Below are 26,737 nucleotides of genomic sequence, written 5' to 3'. Positions count from 1 at the left end.
TGTGGGTGCTTAACTTGTAATGATGCATAAGTTGGGACCTACTTGACACCAATTCTGAACACCCCTTACATTTCCACATTCACACGGACACTGAAAAAAATAGAACAGAAATACCATAAGACCTAAAGACTGACATTCGGAGCAAATTTTTGGGGGGTATTAAAACAACCTTTGATAACAGTACTCACCAACACTATACAGCCTTTGAATGGGTAGACAAAGCTGCACAAATGTAGTAGGCAAACATCATGGACCTGTAAACATACATTTTGTTCATGAAATTATTATTATTCTTCATTATAAAATGTTTGATTCAATTATCTTTTGATTTATGCATGCATCTGCTCATATGCACATACGTTGAATTGTTTTTCTTTTTGTCAAACAATTGTAAATGTATTGATAAATGCACACCCATAATATAAAGTAACTCTGTTCAAGTGCTAAAATGAACTCCACATCCCATTTCAATAAGTCTATGTCACCTTTGCACCATGTTTGACGACATGGAGGCAGCCATGGGCAAACTGTTAAACTGCAAGAAAGCACCAATCTCATAGGATTAGGTGTATAATCATTAGACCTTAAATATGTCATGATTTTTTTTTGTTGTTGATGCAAATACATTAACTTTCACCATTTTTTACTTTTACTTCACAAGAAAAAAATACTGGCGCACTAAATGCTGCTGCGAAGTGATTGCAGACGATGTCGTGCACAAGCACCAAAGAATTCGTTAGCTAGCATGTTAGCTAGCTCAAGTGGTGTGCACTCATCAGAAAACCTTCATTAGTTCTTGGCTTAGTAAATTCGAAGTTCTTGACCAATAGTTAAATATCATGGTGTGTCGCCAACTAACTTTACCTCCTTGCAAAATGTTAATCTTGACCTAGTCCTGTTTTACTGTTCATAGAAGCTAGCCTTTACCGAACCTCAACCCCGTATCCGGGATCACCCCCCACCCCCCCCACACTGATTAGCATCGCTAGCATAGCTTCACAAGTAAATAGTAGCATCTAAATATCATTAAATCACAAGTCCAAGACACCAGATGAAAGATACAGATCTTGTGAATAAACCCATCATTTCTGTTTTTTAAAATGTTTTACAGGGAAGACACAATATGTAAATCTATTAGCTAACCACGTTAGCAAAATACACCATCTTTCTTTGTCCACCATTTTCTCTCTCCACCACTAGCTATCACCAATTCGGCTAAACTAAGATATTGATAGCAACAAACCAAGAAAAAAACTCATCAGATGACAGTCTGATAACATATTTATGGTATAGGATAGGTGTTAGAAAAAAGTGCATATTTCAGGTAGAAATCACAGTTTACAATTGCACCGACCATCACAAATCGACTAGAATTACTAGATAGAGCAACGTGTATGACCAATTTACTCATCATAAAACATTTCATAAAAATAGACAAAGCATAGCAATGGAAAGACACAGTTCTTGTGATTTCAGACCATATTTCAGATTTTCTAAGCGTTTTTCAGCGAAAACACAATAAATCGATAAGTTAGCATACCACATGTACAAACGTTAGTAGAGCATGAATTCAAGGCAAAGGGAGCTATAACGTTATCATCGCCAAAATATATTAATTTTTTCACTAACCTTCTCAGAATTCTTCCGATGACACTCCTGTAACATCATTTTACAACATACATATACAGTTTGTTCGAAAAGGTGCATATTTAGCCATACAAAACCGTGGTTACACAATAAAAATACTAGGAAATCAAGCCTCAATATGTCTGACGTCATCTATCAGAGTGATCTAGTTTAATTGAAAGCTAATCATATACTTGACTAAAAAATACAGGGTTGACAGGAATCGAAAGACAAATTAGTTCTTAATGCAACCGCTGACTTACATTTTTAAAATTATCCTTACTTTTCAATACAGGGTTCGCCAAGTGACGCGATAACAAACAAAATGGCGAAATATGCGTTTAAAATATTTCGACAGAACAACGATTTATCATATTAAATATTGCTTACTTTGAGCTGTTCTTCCATCAGATTCTTGGGCAATGTATTCTTTCTTGGGTTTAATCTTCTTTTGGTCGAAAGATGTCCTTTGTCCGTCTAAATGCCCGCTAACGTTCGACCGGGACCCCGAAATGTGCCCGGTGCTTCACATAGAAATGCATCAAAATCGCACTAAACGGATATAAATTGCTATAAAACGGTTTAAATTAACTACCTTATGATGTTTCTAAGTCCTATATCGAATTAAATTACAGACGGATACATTTTACGTTGATAACCGAGCCTTTGAAAATGGCATCCGGAGGTGTCTTCCTGCGTAAAGGCGAGCGTCGAAAGGGGGGCTACCCTCACTCCTTGGTCCTTTATAACCTCTGAGAGCTACGCAGAAGGCCCATTCCACTTCTCATTGGTTACTGACATCCAGGGGAAGGCGGGTGCAGTTCGTGTCATTCCATAGGATAGACAGAGACCTTAAAAACTGATCTGAAACCAGAGCTTCGCTCTCAGACCTTTCACTGTCTGTCATGGATTTCGCTGTAGAAAGAGTTCTGGGTCACCCACAGACATCATTCCAACTTTGTATGAAACTAGAAAGTGTTTTCTATCCAATAGAATTAATAATATGCATATTGTACGAGCAAGAATTGAGTACTAGGCAGTTTAATTTGGAGACGACAAAATGCTAATTCGGAACAGCACCCCCTGTAGTCGCAAGAAGCTAGCTAGCAACATTGTCTTTTACCTTTACCTGTCATGCCAATATGTTTCAGACTCAAAAGCACAAAATTAGGATATGGAGCAATCACTAATAATGTTGCTGCTTACAATTCTGACTACAACCACACAGACAAACGTTGAATAAAATCAATCACCATGCTTACCTTGACCAATATTCTAGGTATTGTCTTAACCACTAACGCGCCAGGGTTCTTTCTGGAAGGTTCTTCTCTTGCGCGATTTGAATTGTTCCTCATTACTCGTCATTAATTAGCTTTATTGGTTCACACTCCAACTACATGATTCAAACTAGTAGATCTGATTTTGCTTCGTGTTGCATTGATTGCAAGCAATGAAATTGGGTTGAGAGGAGAAACAAAACATGTTTGAGTAAATCACACATAAATCTGACAGCCCACCTTGTCCCGTTTTTTCAGTGTAGGTTTCACCAACAAGCTTTAATGTCCTGGAAAATATGTTTCCTGCACAATTTTTCCCCACATAAAGCTCTTTTGTGGAATAATTCAGTCATAACTATAAGGAATAAGCAATTGTTCTACCCTAGCTGGCATGAGAGGAATATTGACTTTGTTCTTGATGTTTGACAACAGGGGTAATATTCTTTCAAATTTATACCATTGAATGAGTTTCCAATACCTTTCAGAGAGTTTATTTCTGTGATAAAAAGCCATTCCCAGTGGTCTTACTACACTAATGAAAATTAATCTTAGCTTTGGTGATGATCACAGAGTTTATCCAGAACTCAGTTTGGAAGGCGTTTACTTACTCGAGAAATCTTGTTGTAACAAATACACATTTTCCATTCACGGAACCAATTTACGCCTGGAGGAAACATTTTCTGGAACATGCTTATTCCTGACCATGTCTGGAAAAAAAGCTTGGTTGATGCCTTACAGATATTGTATACCAAACAAATTTAAGGAAGTGCACTTTAAGATTCTACATAAGATATATCCATGTAATTCTATGTCGTCCAAATGTGTTGATATTGATGATATCTGCGTTTTCTGCTAAAAAAAGGTGAACATCTGACTCACTTGTTCTATGGATGTAAATCTGTGATAGAGTTTTGGAAAAACCTTGCTTATTTACCTTTTTGAACACTACCCATGTTTTTGACATGAAGGATATAGTATATATATATATAGTACGTATATATATTGTAGTATTTTCTTGTTTATACCTGTGTTTTGTTTTGTTAGACATGTGTGATGTAGGGATGTAAGTTGTTGCTAATTTTGTGTAGTAATATTTTATATATACAGTATATACATAAAACGTGGGGTTAATAACACTTTTCTGTGGATACTTTGTCTCAAATTCCGACTAACACCACTGAAGTGTATTCAACATTCTGAATATTAAAGGGACTATTTTGAATTATTTTAGATAAATTTGAGTGGTGTTGCCTACATAATTTGAAGGCATCTCCATGTTCCGTGCTTAGGTTTAAACCAGTGACAGTTTGTTCAGGTTCTTTCAATCGCATTAATCTCTCTACTCCACCTGTCTCCCTCTCTCTCTGTCTGTCTTGAGCTTTCGCTAGCAAACTTGCAACATTGTATCGACTTGGTCCAGCTCGCTAGCGAACATGCAACATTGTTTTAGCTGGGCCCTTACAGTTTCCCGCACTAATGAGCTCCGGAGAGACACAGCTGTATTTGTGTCCTGTATTTTCACGTGTCCCGATTATTATATATTTTTCATTTGTCAGCAAGACGCATCAATTAATTCAGGCTACAATATTGTAGGCCTAATGACATTCTCGCACTTGTCATTTTGTAACATCTTTCTCTCCATCAAATGGCGGGTGCACAGTGCATTGTTTGGGTACTGGAAATATTTTGGAGTGGATGAACGTGCGCAGGTAGCCTACGTTTTAGGTAGTCTAGGTTTTGAAGTGATTTGTTTGACCGTCAGATGAAAACATTGTGACTGGTTGTGTTCATTAAAAGGTAATACATGTGTAACCGATGTGAAATGGCTAGCTAGTTAGCGCTGTTGCGCGCTAATAGCGTTTCAATCGGTGACGTCACTCGCTCTGAGGCCTTGAAGTAGTTGTTCCCCTTGCTCTGCAAGGGCCGCGGCTTTTGCGGCGCGATGGGTAACGATGCTTCATGGGTGACTGTTGTCTGTGTGCAGAGGGTCCCTGGTTCGAGCCCAGGTAGGGGCGAGGAGAGGAAGCTAAACTGTTACACATGTCTTTACTATTAGGCCCATTAAATAGGAAGTCCCCTGAACAAAAATAGAGACCCCCGAATGTCACGGTATAATTTGGGCTCTGCCTATAAGGAGAAAAAATGAATAGGTCTCCCTGACTTGAACCATCGATCAAGGTATTGACCTATAGAAAATGTATAATGATCATCAGCTGATTGAAACACTATTGATTATTGATCACTACAATATGCCAAACAGGGACATGATTAGTAACTAAGTTTATGTCTTTCTCTTTTCATTGACCACCGCTAAGTGTCTTCTCATCTATCATCCTCCAAAGCAGGATGTGGTTAGATCGGGCTGGGGAGGTTCGAGGAGGAGGGAGGTGAGTGAGGGGATTTCCGTCTGTTGGCCTTGTCAGAGGATGGGTGGGTGTGTGGTGGAGGCAGGTGGTGTGACTAAAGTGAGGACTGGTCCGAATGGGGGAGGATACCGGGTCTCGGACATGGGAGGGGAGCAATAGGGGGCGAGGGGTAGAGATGGGACAGGGGTGTCACCACCACTAACCAGACCCTGTCCCAAATGGTTCTGCCCACCACACCCACCACAACTGTTCCTCATTCATGAAACCTTCTGCCTTCTGTCCCCCTCTCTCCCTCTCTTTCTCTTCTCCTACTCTTTTTTTTTCTTTTCACAATGCAATTGTTAACAAAACGGTTTACAAACCTCGGCTGGTACATTATCCACGACCGCCTCCTCCTCAGATTGATTTAGGCAAATGGATTCAGAGAAACGGGTGGGGAAGAGGGGGTGGAGAGAAAGAGAGAAGAGGCGAGAGAAGAGGCGTGTCCCTGAGCGCAGCGGCTTTACAAAACCACACATGGGCCACGCTGAATATTCCCTTTCTCCTCCATTTCAGAGCAGCCATACATTAAATGCTCATTATGCTGCCATTATGTGGAGTCCCTCTCTATGAGGGCAGAATGTCTGGTGACGGACTATGATCTCGCTACATATGCATGCATGATGGACCTCTAACAGGCTCCTGTGACATGTCATATCATCATGACTGCAATATTTGACTTTCATAAAGCTCGTCATGGAAAGGGAGGTGTGGGACCGCTGAGAGGCTAATTTTACAGGTTGGATGTGATATTTGCAAGAGGAAACGGAGGGATGAGAAATAAATAGACGAAGGCAAAGAGAAAGAGACCCTACGTTTGACTCACGATCTGAATATGAATAGGAGGAAAGTCAGGAAGACACAGAAAACCCATTGAAGCCATAAAGAGACTGAAGTTAACCCCAAGAATACAAAGTGGGAAAAGATCAATCAAAGAACAAAAGTGTGCACATGAAAAGGGATATAAATTAAATGCATATAAAGCCATTAGTAGGCCTCTCTTTTACCTGTTTCAGTTAGCCTGGCACCCTCCATACTATCCTCACACTCCTGATACTGATGTTTATACTTTTTCACTTAAAAAAATAAAATAAAATCAGACTTTTAAACTCAACGTAGACTTAGTGGTAGCCCCAATTAGTATGATATGTTATGTTAAGTATTGTATGTATTCATTTATGGATGTCCATCATCCATTTCGTACGATATGTTACTAATTACAATTCCTATGATATGGTACGAATTGCAAGTCGTACAATAGTCTACGAGTTGCAATTCTTGAAATATGTTGAACTTATGATATTACGAATTCCAATTTGTTGTCGCTAACGTTAGCTAGGTGGCTAGGAGGCTAATGCTAATGTTAGCCAGGTAGCTAACATTAGCTAGGGGTTAGAGTTAGGGGCTAAGTTTTGGGTTAAGGTTAGGTTAGGAGTTAGGTTAAAGTGTTAGGGGAAAGGTTAATTAACATGCTAAGTAGTTGCAAAGTAGCTAAAAAGTAGTAAGTAGTTGCAAAGTTGATTATTAACTAAAATACAAAAGTTCTTTGTGATGAGATTGGAAGACGCTACTTTTGGGTTGCTAGATGTCCACGTTATATGCCCATTCATCCACCCACCCGCACTGCTTTCGTTTTTTTGCCTTAAGTAACCTTCTGTCTTATGTTACGTTTGGTATGGTTACATATCATACTAATTTCAGTGTCCCAGATAGTCTGACAGGGGTAGACTGTGAGGAGGGGAGGGGGGTGGGGTTAGACTGGGCATCCCATCATGATAAATCACTAGTTAATGAGGAGTCCATTGTGTGGGGCCACATTGTCAGTCCCTCGGACTGCTACCTTCTGGTTGTTAAGCTGACACAGATAATGAACTGGTCCGCTTTGAACTGTCCCCACAATATTGACTGGTTGCATGCAGCAGATGTCCCCCTGGCAGAAAGCAACTGGTAAAAGCACATTAGGTTAACAAAGATAGAGCTTTGCTGTGCTGGGACAGGGGGGGGGGGGGGGGGGTGGTAGTATGGGTGTGTTAGGATAGAGAGGTGGATGGGAGGGTGAAGGGGTTAGAGGGCAGGAGGGAGGAAGGGGTAGTGGCCGGTTTGGGCTTGACAGGACTAAAGATGTGCAGGTGGGGGGGGGGGGGGGGGGGGGGGTTACTATAAAAACAACACATTTATCAATGGTGCAATGGAGAGGAGTCATGTTGGGATAGACACATTTGATATGTTTGTGCACTGCTTGTATGTTCGTACACTGCGTTAATTTGATAATTCAACTTCCAAATTGTTCACAATCATAACAAAATAGTCCTCATACAAGGCACAAGACAGCGACAGGAAAGGTGGAGAATATTCAAACATAAACAATCGCAACACTCACAGAAGACTATACAATATCCCTCCGCTCATAATCACAAATCACTCAATTGATATTTCCTAAGATTATAAGCATGGCTATCACCATCATCATCCGAATAAATGCAGGGAGTGAGTGTGTGTGTGCATGTGTGTTGAATGGTTCCTCTTTGCCAGTGTGACGGCCATCTAATGGGTCAATAATAAGCCTTGACTAACTCTCTCCCTGAGGAACAGCTTGGCCAGACACACACACACAGAGGGAAACAAAAAGGTATGAGCCACCAACACTGATTACCATATAATTGCTGCCATTGTATTTGACATTGGGAATTAGCAGCCCGCTAGGTGGTTAGCTGGTCTTTTATTTTGTAGGACTGGACCAGAAAAATTGCTATACAGGGACATGTAGGAGCAAACGAACATGTAGGCAAATATCTGTTTTTTTACCATGTCTATAGAAAAGTTTGTGGTCATAGGTGCTGGGCAATTAAAGAATACTAATAAAGAACAAGAAGGCCTGCATACTCTTTAAGCTCCCAATTCACCGCTTCATTGACTAGGTTTCGATCCGAAACGATTCCTCAAAATTATAAAAGTAACACAATAAAATAACAATAACGAGGCTATATACAGGGGGTACCAGTACCGAGTCAATCTGCGGCAGTACAGGTTAGTCAGTCGAGGAAATCATGCCAAATCTCATGCCAAATCTTTTCAGTCTCCTGAGGGGGATAAGGCGTTGTCGTGCCCTCTTCATGACTGTCTTGGTGTGTTTGGACCATGATAGTTTGTTGGTTGTAGACACCAAGGAACTTGAAATTCTCAACCCGCTCCACTACAGCCCCTTCGAAGTGAATGGTGTGAAATACTTTTCCTGTAGTCCACAATCAGCTTCTTTGTCTTGATCACTGTTGTGTCGTCAGCAAACTTAATGATGTTGTTGGAGTCGTGCTTGGCCATGCAGTCGTGGGTGAACAGGGAGTATAGGAGGGGACTAAGCACACACCCCTGAGGGGCCCCTGTGGTAGATGTGTTGTTTCCTACCCTTACCACCTGGGGGCGGCCCGTCAGAAAGTCCAGTATCCAATTGCAGAGGTAGGTGTTTAGTCCCAGGGTCCTTAGCTTAGTGATGAGCTTCGTGGGCACTATGGTGTTGAACGCTGAGCTGTAGTCAATGAACAGCATTCTCATATAGGTGTTCCTTTTGTCCAGGTGGGAAAGGACAGTGTGGAGTGCGATTGAGATTAAGTCATCTGTGGATCTGTTGTGGCGGTACGCAAATTGGAGTGGGTCTAGGGTTTCCGGGATGATGGTGTTGGAGCCATGACCAGCCTTTCAAAGCACTTCATGGTTACCGACGTCAGTGCTACAGGGCGGTAGTCATTTAGGCAGGTTACCGTCGCTTTCTTGGGCACAGGGACTATCGTGGTCTACTTGAAACATGTTGGTATTACAGACTCGGTCAGGGAGAGGTTGAAAATGTCAGTGAAGACACTTTCCAGTTGGTCCGCGCATGCTCTGAGTACACGTCCTGGTAATCCGTCTGGCCCCGTGGCCTTGTGAATGTTGACCTGTTTAAAGGTCTTGCAACAGAGAGCAGCTATGGAGAGCGTGATCACACAGTTGTGCGGAACAGCTGGTGCTCTCTTGCATGCTTCAGTGTTGCTTGCCTCGAAGCTCGGTGCGTATGTTGCCTGTAATCCATGGCTTCTGGTTGGGATATGTACGTACGGTCACTGTGGGGACAACATCGTTGATGCACTTATTGATGAAGCTGGTGACTGAGGTGGTATACTCCTCAATGCCATTGGATGAATCCCGAAACATATTCCAGTCTATGCTAGCAATACAGTCCTGTAGATTTGCCAAATGGAGGGTGAGGGAGAGCATTGTATGCGTCTCTGTGTGTGGAGTAAAGGTGGTCTCGTGTTTTTTTTCCTCTGGTTGCACATGTAACATGCTGGTAGAAATGAGGTAAAACGGATTTAAGTTTGCCTGCATTGAAGTCCCCGGCCACTAGGCGCGCAGCTTCTGGATGAGCATTTTCTTGTTTGGTTATGGCCTTATACAGCTTGTTGAGTGCCGTCTTAGTGCCAGCATCCGTTTGTGGTGGTAAATAGACAGCTATGAAAAATATAGATGAAAACTTTTGGTAGATAGTGTGTTCCACAGCTTATCCTGAGGTACTTTACCTCAGGCGAGCAATACCTTGAGACTTCCTTAATATTAGTCATCGAGCAACAGCTATTAATGACAAATAGATACAAACCACCACCCCTCGTCTTACCGGACGTAGCTGTTATGTCCTGCCGATGCACTGAAAACCCTGCCAACAGTATATTATCCGTGTCGTCGTTCACCCACGACTCGGTGAAACATAAGATATTACAGTTTTTAATGTCCCGTTGGTAGATAGTCTCGAACGGAGCTCATCCAGTTTATTCTCCAGTGATTGCACGTTGGCCAATAGAACGGACGGTAGAGGCGGAATACCCACTCGCCGACAAATTCTCACAAGGCACCCGGATCTGCGCCACCTGTATCGCCGTCTTTACTTCATGCGAATAACAGGGATTTGGGCCTGGCCCGGGAGAAATAGTATATCCTTCGCATCAGACTCATTAAAGATACAATCTTCGTCCAGTTTGAGGTGAGTAATCCCAGTTCTGATATCCAGAAGCTCTTTATGGTCATAAGAGACGGTAGCAGCAACATTATGTACAAAATAAATGACAAACAATGCGAAAAAACACACAAAATAGCACAATTGGTTAGAAGCCCATAAAAGGGCAGCAATCCCCTCCGGAGCAATTATTATTATTACATTTCAACTCACATGATCAGTACGCACATGATGCATGGTGGGTGTGGAAACAATTCAATGATCTGTTGTGCATAATCAATCATAATTAATCACAGAGGTGCATATGGTCATAAAGGATTATATGCATACAAATGGTTTCAAGTTAAAAACCTAGGCAACAGTCAAATATATTACGTTGTAAACTATTTTCGTCTCAAAGCGTAGTCAATGAAGCGGGGAATTGGGAGCTTAAAGAGTGTGGGGGCCTTCTTGTTCTTTACAATGCACACATATACTTGCACAGACACAAATGCATACACATACACGCACGCAGGAACGCCCACACCCACACGTGCACACACCCGCTGAATATTTATGATGAACTATGATGGAATTGGAATGTATTCAACTTAGACCATTTAAGGTTATATTCAATGATAGAGTTACTGCACTGTGACTACGTCCTCCATCTGTCTCTGTTGGGCTACCGCAAACATTCAGAGAACACACACCCACTAGAAAAGTGGACTAGTCACCATATTGATCCTTATTGGCCTTCTCAATGTTGTGTATTCAGATGCTGCAGATAATGAATTTGTTATATGGCCTATTTGTCCAGTTGGTCCATCTGCACAAATGGATAGGTCTCAGATACCCCAGAAAGAAGTGTGACCACTTCAACTGTGACCCCTTGGTTTCCAACAGTCTGTTTGATTGACAGCCATGTGCCAGTTCAGGGAGAGAGAGGTAGGTAGGGGTAGGCCTAATGAGATAGCTTCATCAACGTAGTCGAAATTTCCCCTTGAGCTCTGATCTTAGGTTATTTGTTACAGGTTAGAAGGAGACTATGGTGAGACGTACACAGAAAAATCTCCTCTTTTGCCTGACTGGGTCTTTTTTTTAATCATCAGAGACAGAGACGGAGTGAGAGAGAGAGAAAGAGATAAGAGGTGGGGGGGGGGGGCAGAGAGAATATTTCTTACGCCATAAAAGGTTTTGTGTGAGGACAACTGAGCATGCAGCTATTGTAAAAAAATAAAATAAAAAAAAGGCCCACAGTCAGGCCACCAGTGGATGACCCTGCAAACAGCAACAAAACCCAATTGGTCTCGGTCGCCATTGGCTAATGGGCCAGAGAGGAATAGCCCTGGGTGGGTAATGACTTCTTTCCCTTCTCCCTCCCTTCACCCCCCCCCCCCCCCTCCCCCGATTGTCACAGTGTCTGTGTGGCACACTCGGCAGCCTGACATGGCACCAGATGCCGGGGAGATCAGGCATGGCGAGTCGAAAGATCATATGGCCGGATGAGTCATGGTCCCGTCTGCCTTTCCCACACTGGCCTGCAATAGGAGCCGCCTGCAGTGGGAGTCTGTGCATCAGTGGCGATGTCACTATACTGCCATGGCAGAAAGGACAGATACATGGCACTTAACCACATACTGTATGCAATTGTAACCCCTGTGACCCGAACTTTAAAGTCCAACTCCAGCCTGCTGACCACTTACAATAAACAGCAATCTAGTGACAACTGTTTAAGGTAAAAACTGAACATTTCTGCACATGCCCAAATTCATTATCTGTCGTGGTTAGAGCACTGGTGGACCCGGCAGTCCCAGATAGCAACACACCAATGACTCAAGACCATACCCAGACCTTTAGAAGACCACAAGAGTCTTCAACTTTTGATGGGTTCAAAAGTTTGCCATTTATGACCAATATTTGAAAAGGCAGAGCTAAACCATTAGTACTTACCACGTTTCAGGTAAGACCCAGATGCAGAGTGTCGAAGTAACAAACGTTTATTACTAGTACAGAGGCAGGCAAAACGACAGGTCAAGGGTAGGCAGAGGTCAGTAATCCAGATAGGGTTCAAAAGGTCCAGAACGGCAGGCAGTCTCAGGGTCAGAGCAGGCAGGGGTCAATAATCCAGTGTGGTGTGGCAAGGTACAGAATGGCAAACAGGCTCAGGGTCAGGGCAGAAAGGTCAAAAACTAGAAAACAGGAACTAGAACAGACAGGCGCAAGGGGGAAAACACTGGTAGGTTTTACAAAACAAAATGAACTGGCAACAGACATCACAGGTATAAATACACAGGGGATATTGGGGAAGATTAGCGACACCTGGAGAGGGGTGGAGACAAGCACAAAGACAGGTGAAACAGATCAGGGTGTGACAGTACTGCCCAACAATACTCAAATATTCTGGCAGACTGGCAGACCCAGCCCTAGCTGTCAGTGTCCTTCAAATGAAAGCTACCATCTTTGTTGTTTTATGATTTGCCCTCATTGTCCTATTGACCCTGATAATAGGTCAAAAAGACAGTGATAGAGAGAGGAAGATAGAGAGCAAAGAAAGAAGAGAGAAAAAGTTGGAGGAAAAATAAGAAAGAAATGAGTGAAGCTGATGATGAGGCACATAAAGGTTGGTAGGGTTGAGGGATAAAGGGTAGAGAAGGAGGAGGAGATGGGGGTGTATAGGAGGAGAGGAGGGGTAGATGGGGAGGGTCACTCAGGCTCTATTCAAATCCTAAAACAACACAGCACAGAATGATAGACTCCTCAGGATTGTTTGTCCTGCTTGGGCTATTCTGTCCCCTGTCCACCTCCATGGCACCCTTAGCTGCACATGAGCTGGCTGTCACAGGTACCAGAGGGTGTGTGTGTGTGTGTGTGTGTGTGTGTGTGTGTGTGTGTGTGTGTGTGTGTGTGTGTGTGTGTGTGTGTGTGTGTGTGTGTGTGTGTGTGTGTGTGTGTGTGTGTGTGTGTGTGTGTGTGTGTGTGTGTGTGTGTGTGTGAGACAGAGAAAGACAGGGGGCTGTTTTAGAGATAAAGGCCCTCTAGCCTTTATGGTTGATTGCCCCGCTATAGACACTCACTCACTGGTGGTGAAAACTCTCACTCTTCCCACTCCATACACTATACCCCCCACCCCCTATCCCTACCACCACCCTCCAATCTCCCTCACTCTGAATTCTACGGGGCTTTGAACATACACACGCCAGAAGAGGCTGGTGGGAGGAGCTATAGGAGGACGGGCTCATTGTAATGGCTGGAAACGGATGACATTTGTTTGACGTGTTTGATACCGTTCCATTTGTGGAAGGGAGCTAAATAGCCTCACTAACACACTCAAACATGCAAAGACTGATTGCAACTGTCTCAAGAATTTAATTGACTAATGGTTCATCATGTCGTCTTTACTGGCTCTCACATAAATAAAAAAACGATACAGTGACTTTCAGAGACTAATGGCTAAACGAGGAAATGAAGGGTGCAGCCTAGTGGTTCATGAGAGCGTTGTGCCAGTAACTGAAAGGTCAGTGGTTTGAATCCCTGAGCCAACTAGCTGAAAAATATGTCAATGTGCTCTTGAGCAAGGCACTTACGCCTAATTGCTCCTGTAAGTTGCTCTGGATAAGAGCATCTGCTAAATGTAATGTAAATGAAGAAACTGTGCTTAAATACGTGCAACTAGAAGTGACAGTCAAACAAAACAGAAATTGGCAAACCTTTATGAAAGGGAGATTCAAATTAGTCAACAGATGAATGAATATGATTGATACATGCTCTTTGCTCTCTTTCCTTTGTTCCTTCCCTTCTGTTCACATGCAAAACCCAAGCCTTAGTATTCGTTTGCTGGTCTTAGTTTAGCATGGGTAACCATTAACCTGCCTGTATAAAGGCCCTAGTTAGCCCTGTTGTGTCAGCAGAGAAGTCATGAAGCTCAGATATTATGCTAACCTGACATCAGCTCTCTCTCTCTCTCTCTGTTAGAGATAGGCTGCCAATGTTAGCAGTACTGTTAAAGCTCTGTTATTTTAGTGAGTTTAATAATAATTGTGGTATTATTACCCTAACTGAAAATATATGGCATCTAAACAAAAGCTCAAAGCTGTTTTTTGATACATTATCTTGGGATCCAACTTCCATTTCTTTCTCACTACCCTCTGGGCACACTACGGCATTTCAGCGTGGATAATTGGGTAATATTTGGTTGAGACATTGATCATTGACATTGACTCAAAAAGACAGCCAAAAGTTAGTTGAATTACTAATGTGTTTTCACTATGATTTCAACCATCTAAAAGCACAACCAAATTCCAATGGGAAAAACAATGTTTGATTTTTGGTTTAGTTGTCGCCTAAATGTCTATCACTGTGCTTTCAACCATTTTAAAATCACAGCAGTTCAAATGGGAATAGAATAGCAGATATGTTGTTTATTTATACAACAGATTCATGTGATGTCACTGTGCTTCATCTAATAGCAGAACCAAATGACCCGGTTTGCAGGTGAGACTACATTAGAATGACGTTCGAGATTCTGCACAGATTATTACAACAATTGTGAAGATCTCCACAGACCTGTGATGACCCTATGCATGCTATCTTGAACATGTGATTACATAAGTAGACATTTATAGTTACGGTAACCTCAATGTGGCCATTGACGTGTCATTTTAAGGTTGAATGTTACATTAGTTTGTAAGACAGCCTTAACCTTAGGCTATTTACTGTGTTACAAAAGTAATATTGAATTGTGTTTGGTTGACAATGCAACCAAATATCAACATTTAAACGAGATGTATTTACTGCTTGGACAGTTCCATCTGAGCCACAGGCTTAATCCCATTCTTTAACTTTTATTTTTGGTTGAGTTGGAGACATAAATCCCACATATAATTTGTTAACAAGTTAATAGGCTATTTATCGTATTTCAAAAGTGATATTTTTATTTAACCAGGCAAGTCAGTTAAGAATATTATTTGTATTCATTGTATTTATTTACAATGACAGCCTACCGGGGAACAGTGGGTTAACTGCCTTGTTCAGGGGCAGAAAGACAGATTTTTACCTTGTCAGCTCGGGGATTCGGTCCAGCAACCTTTCAGTTACTGGCCCAACGCTCTAACCACTAGGCTAACTGCCAAATTGTGTTTGGTTGTCAACACAACCAAATATCAACATTTGAAGGAGATGTATCTTCTGCCTGGATAGTCCCATCTGTGCCACTGATTTAGTCTGTATGGCTTTAATTCCAGTTTGTCTACAAATGAATAATTGATATGTTGGATTCATGTCTCCATCTCAAACAAAAATAAAAGTTAAAGTGCTTTTTATTTTTTATTTTTTTAAATGCACTTTAAATTAAGTTTGATTTGATTTAGTCCCATTCTTTAACTTAGATTTTTTGGTTGAGATGGAGACGTGAATCCAACATATCAATTATTAATTTATAGACAAACTGGAATTAAAGCCAGACTAAGTCAGTGGTACATATGGAACTATCAAAGCAGAATATACATCTCTTTTAAATGTTGATATCTGGTTGCGTTGACAACCAAACACAATTCAATATCACTGAATATTACATTTGAAATCAACCAGAGCTTAAAACCATAGGCCTATTGTATTGTCTATTTTTAGTTGAATTCTGGGTTTGAATTCAAACAATTGCTGTTGATTACTTTGCAAATGCTATATAGGCCTAAATAGCATAAAAAATGGTCGATAAATATTGTCACATTTCATTTGTTCTATTAAACCTACCATTTGGAATGACTTTGACAGCAACAGTTAATCTATTTTGTTTTTTGAAGTGGAGATTGCCCAACAGTCATTCTCACGATAGCACGTTGGTAATAATCTGTAACAAAATGGCATAGCTAAACAGGGCTGGGCTTGGTTATAACCTTGGATGGGAGACAATTGGGTAGCTGTAGATAAATCAATTCTTCAGTAGGAAGTGCTGCCTGGACTTCTGCTTTTTTTTCTGATAATGGATATAACGTTGAGAATTGGACGTTGTTTTAAGGGTACAGTTCAACATATTTTATTCAAGGTTTGTCTATGTTAAAAGTTAGTTACCATGATGACGTAATCCTGTGGTTGAAATTTTACCTCAGTGGGTAGTCACTAGTACAGAGGAGAGTAGTGAAGTCGAACAGTCAGTCAATGGATCCACCTCCTCTGTTTCCTGCTCTCTCTGCTCCCTGTAAGGACCTGGGCGGTGGATGATCGTCCCACAGAAGGATTTGATTGACACTGTCTGGTCATAGGCAATGAACTCCACTCTATTTCCACACACACACACACACACACACACACCGTTCTATTTCAACACCACAGCCAACGTGTGGATAAAGAAGATGATGAAAATGAGGTGGAATCTTTTTTTCCCCCAGTTTTTGAATGTTATTCTTTCCTGTTTTGTGTTTTGCGACATTTGAAAACCTTTACTCCCCTTGCGCTGTAAACAACTTTTACCTTAAAATCGGAATATTTTATTTCTCTGACTTCTAAAAATGACTCTCCTCTCTCCTGTTCTTAATCTATTGCCAATCTGATTCAGTTCTACCATGGAGGCTCCAAGTGTAGGCCAGTCTATTCCACCGAGACCAGGAGCCATATCCAAAAGCATCTCCGAGTAGGAATGCTGATCCTAGATGAGAGCCTCTGAGACTTTGTGGATATGGCCCTGAACTTGGAACAGTTCAACACCTCTCTTTGTCTTTTCTGTCCCAGACCTGCTGTTTTCAACTCTCTAGAGACCGCAGGAGCGGTAGAGACACTCTTAATGATCGGCTATGAAAAGCCAACTGACATTTACTCCTGAGGTGCTGCACCCTCGACAACTACTGTGATTATTATTATTTGACCATGCTGGTCATTTATGAACATTTGAACATCTTGGCCATGTTCTGTTATAATCTCCACCCGGCACAGCCAGAAGAGGACTGGCCACCCCTCATAGCCTGGTTCCTCTCTAGGTTTCTTCCTAGGTTTTGGCCTTTCTAGGGAGTTTTTCCTAGCCACCGTGCTTCTACACCTGCATTGCTTGCTGTTTGGGGTTTTAGGCTGGGTTTCTGTACAGCACTTTGAGATATCAGCTGATGTATGAAGGGCTATATAAATAAATTTGATTTGATCTGATTTTTCTCTGCATCCCCGAGAGTCCCTGGACCTTAGAGAGCTCTTAGCTAGCCTAGATCTAGGACCAGTTGAAACAAAAGTGTTTAAAGCCACCAGGTTGTCTGTATGAGGGCTTGAGCCACAAGCTGTTGCCCTTCTACTCCAAGTGTAATGGTCCATGCTAATGGTTAGAGCTTTTGTATGCATATTTAGATTCATTAGACATTGACATTTCTCTGTTATATTTGAATAAAATGATCAAATAAATGATCAGATCAGTGATCAAATGTTTTAAAACATTTCCAACAGAAGGAGCATAGTTTTCATGCAAAGGTAGAGTCAGTGGCCTGTCTGGTCTAGTAGTTAGAACCGTGGACCCGGGCACACGGCCTAGACTACCAGCGTTATCATGGCTTCCAATCCGATCTATGCCCCTTCTGACTCCAAACTTCTCCTACCTTTCACTTCTCCTTTCAACTGTCCTATCTCAATAAAATACATAAAACCCTTTAAAAAAAACAATATTTCACCCAAAATTCTATTGTTTCTAGTTTCGCTTAATACCCATTGCTTTATTGCTTTCAGGAACTTCACATCTGCTTTCAACAGACCCTTAAAAATACTTCAGTACCCTCTACACCCCTCACTCTCACCTCTGTTTCAATCATCTCACACACTTGTCTTGAACTAAGGCTAAATTCATTTTCATTGAGAAGAAGAAGTGCCTTCATTCAAATGGAGTTACCATCATTCTCCCTTTAAATCCCCCTCTTCACTCCTCTTTTCACCCAATCCCTTCTCCTCTCCTCTCCTCTTCTCTCCTCCTCTGGCTCCTCCAGCAGACAGACGGGGCATCGTTGACTTACACTCCAAGACCTTTGCTTGTTTGCCAGCCTATAGAGAGACTCCATTAGATACAATGGCTTTGCAAAAATAAAGGAGAGACAGTCCTGATTAAATCAATCTATGCAGGCTCTCGCTCTCTTTTTCTCTTTTTCTTTCTTTCTCTGTCTGTCTGGGCCTCCTCTCATCCTCCCTTGGTATTTGAAAAAAATTGACAACTGACCAGGGAAGAATGAGGGTTTTTCACCAGAGTGCTCGAGAAGCTACTTCTTGCTAATTAACTGGTTGTCTTTGTCACTGCGTGCTGTGTGTGTATGAAGGGTCGGTCTGACAGGGTTTGAACGAAGCCCTCTTATTTGGCAACTAATTCTCAATCTTGAGCATTTCTCTTCTCTCCTCTTTTGTTGGACATATGGGTTTATAACTTTTTTTAAATATTTGACATTTTTCAATGATGTGGTCCGAGCAGTGAGCGGACCATAAAACACATAAAGAATGTTCTGATATACAATATATCTCAGAGATTAGAGATAACAACAGATGCCCCTATGTCTCTGGATTAAGGGTGTATTCACGTGGAAAAGAAACACACGCTCACCTTTACAACAGGGACACATTTTTGAGACAGGCAAGACGTCGTAAGTGCTTAATTCCTATCACAGAACATTATGGAGGGGAAAAAAACGTATCTGAGATATCCGTAAAGAACGTTCAATGACGTGGAGGGGTTGTGCATGGGCATTTCTCTTGACAAATCACAGCGTCAGTAACAAATGGTAGCAAACATTTCCAATGTGTCCTGCTGGAAGAGAATGGCGCTATTTTATGTTTCTGCGATGATCTTAACTTTTTTAAATGCGTAATATTTCCACCATCATTTCCTACGACCAAAATAATACCCTGATGAAAATACGACGACAAGTAAATAATCCACCTCTACTGTCTGTTCTATTGGCGAATGTACAATCACTGGAGAACAAACTGGACCAGCTCCGTTCGAGACTATCCTACCAATGGGATCTGAAGAACTGTAATATGTTTCTCAGAAACTTGGCTGAACAAGGACATGGATAATATTCTAGCTGAACCGAACGGCAGTGTTGGGGTGGCAGATGTCAGGTGTCTATTTGTCTGGTACACTGTCTCTAATATTAAGGAAGCCTTGAGGTTCTGCTCATCTGAGTTAGAATACCTCATGATAAGCTGTAGACCATTCTACTTACCACCACAAAACGATGTTGGCCCAAAGACCGCACGCAACAAGCTGTATAAGGCAATAAGCACACAAAAAAGAATCATCCAGAGGCGGTGCTGCTAGTGGCCGGTAATTTCAATGCGGGACAACTCAAATCCGCCTTATATAATTTCTCCCAGCATGTCACCTGTGCGACTAGTGGCAAAAAAACTCAAAATCAACTTTACTACACACAGAGAGGCATATAAAGCTTTTCCTCGACCTCCATTTGGCAAATCTGACCATAACTCTATCCTCCTGATTCCTGTTTACAAGCAAAAACTCAAACAGGAGGTACCAGTGATGCGCTCAATATGTAAGTGGTCTGATGAAGCGAATGCTAAGCTACAGGACTGTTTCGTTAGCACAGACTGAAATATGTTCCGGGACTGATCCGATGGCATTGAGGAGTTTACAACACCGGCCTCATTAATAAGTGCAACGACGACGTCGTCCCCACAGTGACCGTGTGTACATACCCCAACCAGAATCCATGGATTACAGTTAACATCCGCACTGATCTAAAGGCTAGAGCTGCCACTTTCAAGGAGCGGGGCACTAATCCGGATGCTTATAAGACATCCCACTATGCCTTCCGATGAACCATCAAACAGGCAAAGTGTCAATACAGCACTAAGATCGAATCCTACTACACCGGCTGTGACGCTTGTATGATGTGGCAGGGCTTGCAAACTATCACGGAATACAAAGGGAAACCCAGCCGCGAGCTGCCCAATGACGTGAGCCTACCAGATAAGCTAAATTCCTTGTTTAACGCAATCTTCAAGCTGAAACTAGTAAGAGAGATGGTAAGAGACAATTTGAGACAATTTAGTTGTGTTTCTATGCTTGCTTCAAAGCATGCAACAGTTCACCATGTGTGAGAGCACCAGCCAGTCCAGATGACTGTGTGACCACGCTCTCCATAGTCGATGTGAGTAAGACCTTAAAGCAGGTTAACATTCACAATCCCACAGGGCCAGAAGGATTACAAGGACACGTACTCAGCGCATGCACTGACCAGCTGGCAATTTTCAACCTCTCCCTGACCCAATCTGTAATACCTACATGTTTCAAGCAGACCACCATAGTCCCTTTGTACAAGAACTCCAAGGTAACCTGTCTAAATGACTATCGCCCCGTAGCACTCACATCTGTAGCCATGAAATTACTTGATAAGGCTGGTCATGGCTCACATCAACACTATTATCCAAGACAACCTTGACCCATTCCAATTCGCATACCGCCCCAACAGATCCACAGCACATGACTCCAACTCCATCGTTTAGTTTGTAGACGACACAACGGTGGTAGGCCTGATCACCGACTACGATGAGACAGCCTATAGGTAAAAGGTCAGAGACATGGCAGTGTGGTGTGGGGACAACAACCTCTCCCTCAACAAGACAAAGGAGCTGATTGTGGACGACAGGAAATGGATGGCCGAGCACTCCCCCATTCACATCGACAGGGCTGTAGTGAAGCGGGTCGAGAGCTTCAAGTTCCTCGGTGTCCACATCACTAAGGATCTATCATGGTCCAAACAAACCAACAGTCGTGAAGAAGGCATGACAACGCCTCTTCCCCCTCAGTAGGCTGAAAATAATTGTTATGGGCCCTCAGATCCTTAAAAAGTTCTACAGCTGCCCCATTGAGAGCCTCTTAACTGGCTGCATCACCACTTGGTGTGGTAATTGCTTGGCATCCAACCGTAAGGTGCTACAGAGGGTAGTGCGGATGGCCCAGTACATCATTGGAGCCATTCAGGACCTCTATACCAGGCGATGTCAGAGGAAGGCCCTAAAAATTCACTCCAGCCACCCAAGTCATAGACTGTTCTCTCTGGAACCAACAGAACCCTGAACAACTTCTACTCCCAAGTCATAAGACTGCTAAAAAGTTAGTCCGGGTAGCTATCTGGTGAACTATTTAACAATCTACGTTGACCCTTTTTGTGCTAGCTTTGCTGCTACTGTTTACTATCTGTTACTTTATTCCTAGTTATATGTACATATCTACCTCAATTACCTCGTACCCCTGCACATCGACTCGGTACTGGTACCCCTTGTATATAGCCAAGTTATCGCTATCATTGTGCAACTATTATTCATTTTATTATTGTGTGTTTTACTTTTCTATTTTTTCTCTATGTATTTCTCTCTGCATTGTTGGGAAGGGCCCGTAAGGAAGCATTTCACTGTTAGTCCACACCTGTTGTTCACGAAGCATGTGACAAATACAACTTGATTCATTTGATTTGGTCAGACGGACACCATTACAAATTAGGGACAAATTTGTGGGACAGACAAGACATTGTAGGTGCTTAATTCCTATCACTGAACATTATGGAGAGAGAGAAAAAATACGAGACAGCAGAGGTAGATGTTCAATGAAGTGGAAGGTTTGTGTGTGGGCTTTTCTCTTGCCACATCAAATGGTAACAAACCTTTCCCATGTGTCCTGCTGGATCAGAGGAACTATCAGAGAGACAGAGACTGGCCATAAAACACACAAACACACAGACTGGCTCTGTTGGTTGGACACAGGTCATAAACATAACCTTGTTGAACTGTCACACGAAGCTGGATCGATTATTCTCAACTGTATCAGCCATCTGTAATACTGTGGCCATTTAGACATGACGGTGGGAAAGCTTTCTAAATGAACCAGAGCCATGAAATGTCTGGAATGACAGTTTGTCCCAAGGAGAGAAAACAAAATAGGCTTTGGGGGAATGGTGGGAAGCGATGTGGTGATCAACAGGATTTGGTGTGCATGTGTGCGTGCGTACGTGCATGGAGGAAGCTATACAATTAGCAGTACACTGACGTCAGTTTTACTGGTGGCTAAATGAAGCACAGCCCTTTAAGTGTTTCTAAAATCCTCTATGAGAAGAATGAATGGTGGAAAAACGATTGGAACCAGTTTCTTCTTTGAACGCTACAGTTGAAGTCGGAAGTTTACATACACCTGAGCCAAAAACGTTTAAACTCAGTTTTCACAATTCCTGACATTTAATCCTAGTAAAAATTCCCTGTTTTAGTTCGGTTAGGATCACCACTTTATTTTAAGAATGTGAAATGTCAGAATAATAGTTGAGAGAATGATTTATTTCAGCTTTTATTTATTTCGTCACATTCAGAAGTTTACATACACTCAATTAGTATTTGGTAGCATTGCCTTTAAATTGTTTAACTTGGGTCAAACGTTTCGGGTAGCGTTTCAGGTAGCCTTCCACAAGCTTCCCACAATAAGTTGGGTGAATTTGGCCCATTCCTCCTGACAGAGCTGGTGTAACTGAGTCAGGTTTGCAGGCCTCCTTGCTCGCACACGCTTTTTCAGTTCTGCCCACAAATTTTCTATAGGATTGAGGTCAGGGCTTTGTGATGGCCACTCCAATATCTTGACTTTGTTGTCCTTCAGTCATTGTGCCACAACTTTGGAAGTATGCTTGGGGTCATTGTCCATTTGGAAGACCCATTTGCGACCAAGCTTCAACTTCCTGACTGATGTCTTGAGATGTTGCTTCAATATATCCACATAATTTTCCTGCCTCATGATGCCATCTATTTTGTGAAGAGCACCAGTCCCTCCTGCAGCAAATCACCCCCACAACATGATGCTGCCACCCCCGTGCTTCATGGTTGGGATGGTGTTCTTCGGCTTGCAAGCCTCCCCCCTTTTCCTCCAAACACAACGATGGTCTTATGGTTTTATCGGAAGTCGGAAGTTTTATGTGGAAGGTTTTATGTGCATTATGACTTAAAAATATATATATATATTTCACCTTTATTTAACCAGGTAGGCTAGTTGAGAACAAGTTCTCATTTACAACTGCGACCTGGCCAAGATAAAGCAAAGAAGTGCGACACAAACAACAACGCAGAGTTACACATGGAATAAACAAACATACAGTCAATAGCACAATGGGAAAAAATAGTCTATATACAGTGTGTGCAAATGAGGTAGGATAAGGGAGGTAAGGCAATAAATAGGCCATAGTGGCGAAATAATTACAATTCAGCAATTAAACACTGGAGTGATAGATGTGCAGAAGATGAATGTGCAAGTAGAGATACTGGGGTGCAAAGGAGAAAGAAAAAAAAAATAACAGTATGGAGATGAGGTAGTTGGATGGGCAGTTTACAGGTGCAGTGATCTTTGAGCTGCTCTGACAGCTGGTGCTTAAAGCTAGTGAGGGAGATATGAGTCTCCAGCTTCAGTGATTTTTGCAATTCGTTCCAGTCATTGGCAGCAGAGAACTGGAAGGAAAGGCGGCCAAAGGAGGAATTGGCTTTGGGGGTGACCAGTGAAATATACCTGCTGGAGCGCGTGCTACGGGTGGGTGCTGCTATGGTGACCAGTGAGCTGAGATAAGGCGGGGCTTTACATAGCAAAGACTTATAGATGACCTGGAGCCAGTGGGTTTGGCGACGACTATGAAGCGAGGGCCAGCCAACAAGAGCATACAGGTCGCAGTGGTGGGTAGTATATGGGGCTTTGGTGACAAAACGGATGGCACTGTGATAGACTGCATCCAATTTGCTGAGTAGAGTGTTGGAGGCTATTTTGTAAATGACATCGCCGAAGTCGAGGATAGGTAGGATAGTCAGTTTTACGAGGGTATGGTTGGCAGCATGAGTGAAGGATGCTTTGTTGCGAAATAGGAAGCTGATTCTAGATTTAATTTTGGATTGGAGATGCTTCATGTGAGTCTGGAAGGAGAGTTTACAGTCTAACCAGACACCTAGGTATTTGTAGATGTCCACATATTCGAAGTCAGAGCCGTCCAGAGTAGTGATGCTGTACGGGTGCTGGTAGCTGGTAGCGATCAGTTGAAGAGCATGCATTTAGTTTTACTTGCATTTAAGAGCAGTTGGAGGCCACAGAAGGAGAGTTGTATGGCATTGAAGCTTGTCTGGAGGTTAGTTATTACAGTGTCCGAAGAAGGGCCAGAAGTATACAGAATGGTATCGTCTGCGTAGAGGTGGATCAGAGAATCACCAGCAGCGAGAGCGACATCATTGATATACACAGAGAAAAGAGTCGGCCCGGGAATTGAACCCCCATAGAGACTGCCAGAGGTCCGGACAACAGGCACAACAGGTCCTCCGATTTGACACACTGAACTCTGTCTGAGAAGTAGTTGGTGATCCAGGTGAGGCAGTCATTTGAGAAACCAAGGCTGTTGAGTCTGCCGATAAGAATGTGGTGATTGACAGAGTCGAAAGCCTTGACCAGGGCGATGAATACAGCTGCACAGTATTCGTTTAGGACCTTGAGCGTGGCTGAAGTGCACCCATGACCAGCTTGGCAACCAGATTGCATAGCGGAGAAGATACGGTGGGATTCGAAATGGTCGATGATCTGTTTGTTAACTTGGCGTTCGAAGACTTTAGAAAGGCAGGGTAGGATCGATATAGGTCTGTAGCAGTTTGGGTCTAGAGTGTCTCCCCCTTTGAAACGGGGGATGACCGCAGCAGCTTTCCAATCTTTGGGGATCTCAGATGATACGAAATAGATGTTGAACAGGCTAGTAATAGGGTTTGCAACAATTTTGGCTGATAATTTTAGAAAAAGAGTGTCCAGATTGTCTAGTCCTGCTGATTTTTAGGGGTCCAGATTTTGCAGCTCTTCAGAACATCAGCGATCTGGATTTGGGTGAAGGAGAAATGTGGGAGGCTTGGGCGAGTTGCTGTGGGGAGTGCAGGGCTGTTGACCGGGGTAGGGGTAGCCAGGTGGAAAGCATGGCCAGCCATAGAAAAATGCTTATTGAAATTCTCAATTATAGTGGATTTATCGGTGGTGACAGTGTTTCCTAGCCTCAGTGCAGTGGGCAGCTGGGAGGAGGTGCTCTTATTCTCCATGGACTTTACAGTGTTCCAGAACCTTTTTGAGTTTGTGCTACAGGATGCAAATTTCTGCTAAAAAGGAAGCCTTTGCTTTCCTTGCTTTCCTAAGCATGCTTTCCATGCTTATTTAAGATTGTGAGGAAAGCACTTTTAAAGAATAACCTGGCACCTTCTACTGACGGAATGAGGTCAATATCCTTCCAGGATACCCGGGCCAGGTCGATTAGAAAGGCCTGCTCGCTGAAGTGTTTTAGGGAGCATTTGACAGTGATGAGGGGTGGTCGTTTGACCGGAGACCCATTACGGACGCAAGCAATGAGGCAGTGATCGCTGAGATCTTGGTTGAAGACAGCAGAGGTGTATTTGAAGGGCAGGTTGGTTAGGATGATATCTAGCCTGTGTTTACGGATTTGGGGTTGTACCTGGTAGGTTCATTGATAATTTGTGTGAGATTGAGGGCATCAAACTGTGGTACTCTAAACTCGCTACACAGCGAGCATTCCCAGCCGTTGAGCTGAGGCTAACTGCGGATCCAGGTCACGGCGTGACGTTTTGATAACCATGTAAATCTCTCTAGGACAAGGTGAGTTTTATCAATATGTTCGCCTGTATTTACCCCCCAAAATGAAACGCTAATTAGCTGCTAATGTGGCTATCATAAAGAACTACAAATGCCATGATGATCTGGACAAGACTGCCGAATCGAGGCAAAGGTAAGAATCTCTGGATTAACTATCTAATGTTAGCTAAATGTAGTCATGAATAAATTGGCTACATGTCTGTAAATTCTGTGAACTGTCTTATGCAAGTTTTATATTGACACAATACCTGTTAGCAAAGGTGTCAGGTAGAGATGCCGTGCAGGAGCTTGCAGGGATTTGTAGACTTGCATGATGTCTACTTTGATGCTAATTAGCATTTTCGAATCTGAGAGTAAATAGAACCGAATATATTGTTGAAAGTCACCTCGTTTGAGAGAGTTTTACATGGTTATCAAAATGCCATGCCAGGGTAAGCCTACACGAAACACAGCCCTTATTTTAAGTGTTTCTAAAAGTCCCTATGGGGGAAAATGAATCTGGCCATTTCCCTGTTTGACCGCTAGGTTTTATGGTTATTATGACAACTCCACTGTGGGGCTCTATGTAACAGAGTTAAGAACATGCTGTAAGCTCACTCCACAGCTAGCTTGAAATGTCACCAAACAAATTGGATCTTTTTCTATAGCTCAATTAGGCGGTACGTTGTCAAGGAGGACGGTCACCTGTGTTTGCGAGCAGATGATCAATAGTTCAAACCTGGTATGAACAGGGACAGTTTTAGGAAGCTATACTGTTAGTGTAAAGGATGTCACTGCTTGCTTAGCGAGTACTACTTCCTCCCGTTTCTGCCCATACCTGTCGCGAACTCGGGACCTCTGCCTCGCT

This window comes from Salvelinus namaycush, chromosome 30 (genome assembly GCF_016432855.1).
Source record: "Salvelinus namaycush isolate Seneca chromosome 30, SaNama_1.0, whole genome shotgun sequence".
Lineage (NCBI taxonomy): Eukaryota > Metazoa > Chordata > Actinopteri > Salmoniformes > Salmonidae > Salvelinus > Salvelinus namaycush.
Note: the sequence above shows the minus strand (reverse complement) of the source record.